Source organism: Anser anser (assembly GCF_964211835.1).
Source record: "Anser anser genome assembly, chromosome: Z".
Classification (NCBI taxonomy): Eukaryota; Metazoa; Chordata; class Aves; order Anseriformes; family Anatidae; genus Anser; species Anser anser.
Window position 1 is genome coordinate 32,336,987 of NC_139723.1, and position 6,267 is coordinate 32,343,253.

The window sequence follows — 6,267 nt, forward strand, 5'->3', positions numbered from 1 at the left end:
AGGAGCATGTTGTGTAAGATACTACAGAAGAGCTGCACTTACAGAATCTTTATCTGGTTAAAACTGGTTTATTCAGAAATGTTGTATTTCTGAACTTAAACAAACCAATATCAGTTGCTGAGCTCCTAATATATACATATACATTTGAAATCCCACAGTTATCAGATCACAGATCCACAAAAATAAATAAATAAATAAAGTAGTTAATTAATTAATCCCATGACGTGTTTTTAGTCTTTCTGAAAGCAAATAGAACTTATGCTCCCATATTTTATGTAATATAAAAAGTTGTATTAAAAGTAATTTTGGATTAAAAATAACATCAATAATAGAGGAAGAATGCTTCATTAGATGAAGACGTAGTCAGAACACAAATTAATAAACTTTCAAAGTAAGAAACATTCAGCCAAAGACATCGTGATTTTAGGATTGTTTTGTTCGTGAAGGTGATGAAAGCCAAGCAGACCACGTAACCAAAAACTGTGCTGCTGACTCCTTGATTTCAGCTCTTCCTTCAACTTGCCACCTTCGAGGCTGAGTAAGCAGAGTGGTACCTGTCCTACCAGGAAATATTCTCCCCCTGACTGAAATCTCTTCTGCCTGGACCACACACCACGTGTGTCTGCTCCTTGGCACTAGCTCTGAACCTTCCTTTGTGCCCCCACACGCCACGGGTGCCCCCACACCCACGGCTGCGTGCATCCACAGCTGGATGGACAGGCGGCTCCATTTCCTTGGACTCTCTCACACATCTAATTCCCACATTTCCCCTGCAAGACTTCTGTAGCCTGCAAGTTCCTTTGAGCGGGGCCTGTCTCTCTGAGACGCTTCTGAAAGACAGAGAGACACACGGGAATGGTGCCTCAACTAAGGCCCCTAGTTGCCATGGTAATATAAAAAATAAACATAACAATAAGAATAAAGCAGTCTGGTAGTGATGAGGCATAAAGCAGCACAAAAAAAAGGGACATGATAAATCACCTGGGAAACAAGATTTATTTTTTTTTTATCTTTACTGCCCATGTGCTCTCCTTTCATATCAAAATATATAAATTTATATACCTATATGCAAGCCCCAGACAAGAAGAGGCAGACGCTTTTCATGTTTCAGTTAAGTTTCTCTATGTGTAGAACTGTAAAGTTTATTTCAAGTTTTCAAAAGAATACTGCCTTCTGTATAAGCAGGAAAAAAACTTTCAGAATAAACAAAATTGACTATTCTAACCAATATTCTGAAAGGTTGGGATTTTAACAAAACCCACTAAATACAGACCAGTAAAAAAAGCCTCTTTTCTCACCTCATTCCCTGCAGAACCAGCAGTACTAAGGACAGCATGCTAGGCTTCTTGCTTTTATCTGGTAGAGTCTGGCCACCCCCGTTCTCCTAAGACATCACCAAGACGGTTTGCTCCTTCCAATAACAACACTACTTTTCCAGAAACCCATTAGTTACTTTACTTTCTTACATTTACTTAACAGCATCGAAGCAGTTTAACATGTTCCTTACTTTAAAAGCCTTCAGTACCAACGGTCCCTTTTCTGGAAGATTACTACCAGCATAATTGTCAAGTCAGTCTTCAAAAGAAGAAAAATGTGGTATTTTTTTCAACCTCTAGCAAGCTTACAAAAGGCTAGGAAAGTTGGACAGACATATGCCAGGTATCTGGGTTGGCGTTGCACTGGATACTCCTTCATGAATTTCAGCTTCTTGTGGCCTCATATGATGTTGGCACTTTGTATGCAGCACCTATGAGCTTTTCAATTTGAATTACTATGGCTAACATGATCCTCCATATCTGATGTCAAGCTTTTGAGACTCTTGTTGATTTTGTGTGGCTCCCAAACCCAAATAAAGCTAGAATGTCACAGAACGACAAAGATGGACTCAGTGGTATTCCGTGCATTTCATCATATTGCTTGATAACCAAGTGTCAGTTCAGATTATTTTTTTTTCATTCTATTACTGACAAAAAAGGGGTTAAGAAGCAAATCCAGATGAGGGTCCTTCCTCCAACTGGGCGCTATGCATGATGCTGGGCCAGAGCCGGGCCTTGTTCTCATCTCCCACAGCTTGCTGTTTTCACTTGGGATATAATGCAGGAGATAGTCTTGTTGTGTCTCACTGCACAGGATCTTGGGCATCTTCTAAACCCAGCAAACCTAAGGACCTGCAAAGGCTTCTGTGGAGTTTTCTGCACTTTGAATATCCCTGCTCTCAATTCCCCACAGCTGCCTTGCTCCAGAGCTAGCCTGACCACATGGGTGGTCAGAAGGCTAGCACTCCCTACTCAGTTAGTCCTCTCCTCTCAGCAGGGCAGAGGAAGCCTATGATACCTCAGCAGAGGAGGAAAGAGACATCCCCTGAGTCTGCAAAATACCTAGGTACAACTTTCGACTGTACAACATTAAATCATGTGTTAACTGACGGTATCCAATACATCTGTACACCAGCTATCTGAGGATCTGTGCTCTGACATGTGCGGAGCTATTTCAGTGCTTGTTAAGACAAAAGCACTGCGTTCCCAAACAACTGTGGAAAGCAGTGTAAGAGTGGAATTAACCCGGAGTGCCCTTTAAAACAAACCGTGACTTTTAGGCAGGCTTCTAGAATAGGAATTAAGAGCTGTGGTGTGAATGGCTTCAGAAAGACACTATATACCAGGCAACCCAGCAGATGAGGTCTCTAAACAACTGTAACACAGCTTAAGCTATTTTAGTTCAGCATAGCAAATCAATAATCGTCTGTGAAGAGCCCTACTGAGAAAAGAAGGACATGAACTGCGACAGGTGATCAATGCAAAGCCTGTAATGGCAGATACTTGATTATTCCAAAAAGCAAAGTTTGACAATTCTTTGTATGACGCAATATTACCTGCAAGTTTATCTTCAGTGGAAGGGCAACATCAATGCGAGCAGAATGTCATGAGGTCAAAAGAGACGCAGGTCTTGCAATACTCTTTGTTTTTGTAAATGGTGTCAGGGAAAATACAGAGAGACTGCCTACAATGAAGGTTCTGTTCATCAAAATAAAGGCTTTGTGAGAGAAACTCTCCTCATGCAAATTAGTAGCACAAGTTCAAAACCAGTTTGAAGTGGGACTTACTGAATACCTGTACTTTGTGACGGTACCTCCAACTGGAAATACTGCAAAAATGTCAAGATATGGCACCATCAGCAGAAAAGCCAAAGCATGAATAATCAGCATGAGCCTTCCACAGTTCCAGTGTATGAAATGAACTGTATTTCCATTTCAATAAACTACTAAGTAGAAGCTATTTTAGTCATAAGACAGATAGAAAAGCTGTGCAGCTCTGACTTTAAGTCCCAAAATTATGTCTGCAGTAGTAATTATCTAGGATATTTCCTTTTCATAATAAATGACTATTTTCCTCTTTCACAAAAGAGGAGCAATGGGATTTTATTTATTTATTAGCTCTTTCTTTTGATGCAAAATAAGGAGAACATTTGTTCTCCTTGTATGAGAGGAGAGCTGGATTCACAGAGAATGCTATTTTTACATCTCCCAGCAGTGGATTCTAAGTCGCAGTCTTGCTCTCACGAATGTCCTCACTTTCCCTTCTGATCCATCCTATCGGCCGTTTGTGTGTCTAGTTTCTCTTACAGACAGAAGTACCAGTGGAAGAGGCTGCTGGCTGCTGAGGGATTTGCCTCCGACAGAGCAAGGACTGTGCTGAAGGTCCTTCTAAGACATGCCCCAGTTCTTCCACTGTTTCCAGGACTAGTGCAAGACCTATTAGGGGAAGTCTTCTCCTGTGTTACACAAAAAATTCCAGTTAGAAGATCACGGAGGAACCCTCCTGCTGTGTGTCCTCTGTGAATTTAGTCACAGAGCTCTGAAAATCAGGGCTGTGGCTCAGAGCTGGAACATGCTGAATAGAGTGCAAGCACAGGCAGCAGAATTATGTGACCTGAGATTGCCTTTTCAAAACAGATGGGTAGCTGTGTCCTGACAAAACCGGAGACGCACATAATGAAACACTAGTAAAGCGAGTGAGACCTACCACCACAAAGCTATCTGTGAATAGAAAAAATAGAAATCAACCTTGCACGAGGACATAATAGAACAACTCAGACTTTTCTCCTTTCTGTTCATCCTTTGGAAAAACAAACAAACAAACAAACATACGAGTAATGTCCTGAAGACAGTATGACATGTCAGTTCTACCCTGAGAAAAATATTATAGTTATAATATTATAATAGTTATTATTATAGTTATTATAGTTAGTTATAGTTATAATAGTATAATAATATAGTTATAATATATAGTTAGTTATAGTTATAATATTATATAATATATAATTATATATTATAATATATATATATATATTATATAATATTATATCAGCCTGGAGAAGAGGATGCTGAGGGGGGACCTCATCGCAGTCTACAACTTCCTCACGAGAGGGACTGGAGAGGCAGGTGACCTATTCTCCGTTATCACCAGTGACAGGACCCGCGGGAACGGTGTTAAGCTGAGGCAGGGGAAGTTTAGGCTAGACATCAGGAAGAGGTTCTTCACTGAAAGGGTGGTTGCACACTGGAACAGGCTCCCCAGTGAAGTAGTCACTGCACCAAGCCTGTCTGAATTTAAGAAGAGATTGAACTGTGCACTTAGTCGCATGGTCTAAACTTTTGGGCAGACCTGTGCGGTGCCAGGAGTTGGACTTGGTGATCCTTATGGGTCCCTTCCAACTCGGGATATTCTATGATTCTGTGATTCTATGATTATAGTTGTTCTTGACAATTAATTCAGACCACAAGCCACTTTCATTTGTTTTCTGCAGAGCCTGGACCAAGGCATGTGTTTAAAGAAACAGGGAGGAACACAAAAATGAAATAGACAGAGAATAATGTACCTACTGTATATGACCATTGAGATAGATGTCAAAGTTTGGAACCAACAAAATAGGGACTTAACAGCATATAATTAAGCTCATATTGCAGAGTCTGTAACCTACCACATACACATTAAAACAGTGAGGTGGGAAGTGTCTTCTGGAAAGGAAATATTTCCGTAGTGTGTATACTTGTTTGAAAAATCTTAGGCCTAATTCATCGGCATGCATATGGAAATGCTTAAAGGCATGTGAATATACATGGCTGAGTCAGAACCTTAGTGAGGAAACAATGCTTTGGCTGGCAGCTTTGCTCCTTTTTCTGAGTGGCTGCTGTCATATGAAATTTACCTCTAAAGCCCTGTGACCTTAATAGAAAGAGATTATCTTCTCATCCTTCTCAAAAATTCAATTGTGCCTTCTCAAGCCAAGGATCAGTCTCCAACTACAGTGAGATAGTGCTTTTCATTACTGCAAACAAAAGATCTTCCTTCTAAATGCTATGACAGCGGAGAATTCAAAACACACACACAAATGGAAGACAACCAAAACGTACTAAGCCTGCAGCCAGCTTGCTACACAAATCACAGATATTATTGAATCTCAGGCTCCCTCGATTGTGCCTACACATGTGCATAAATATACAGCACTGACTCCCCTGTGTGAATGCTATTGCATTTTTGTCATACCAGCAGAAGAGAAAAATGAAAGTCACACATGGAGGGTGTAGGACCAGGGGAAGTGTGCACTTTGAATGCAGAACAAGTATTTCCAGCACCCACAAAACAGAATCTAACAGGGGCAGACTACATAGCCTGGGTGCTCAACACATAAAACTGAAGAAGCTTGGTATTATTCAGATATTTCCCCCAAATCCCCAAGGTTGCATCAGTCTCCTTCATTATGCAACTTGCTAAATCTGCCAGTGATACTGCACCTCTCCTGCTACCTGCAGCTGCTCAGCCTCAACAACGATCTGTAGGGAACAGAGAACAGAGGACTGTGATAGAGCAGCATCTGTTTTCTCAGCTGGGCAGTGCTTCAGGATCCCCTTGAACACCTGATCCTCTTCAGACACGCATACCATGCTGCCTGGATGGATGGGGTCTTGAATGCCGGGGAAGCTGCAAAAGGGTGATCTACTGTAACACCTGCCAAGCATGCAAGCAAGGAATAAGTGAGCCACAGCACAGGCAATTTCATTAGACCCTACATCCCCGTTGCAATACTCTTCTCAGACATTCTAATGCAAAAATAGTAATAATAATAATAATAATAATAATAATAATGATCACACAAAGCACAAGGCATAGCTTACAGGTGATGAGTGAACAAAGTGCATGCAGCATGCACATGCTTCACATGCAGCATGTCAGGGAGAGAAGATGATCCTACTGCTATCAATACAGA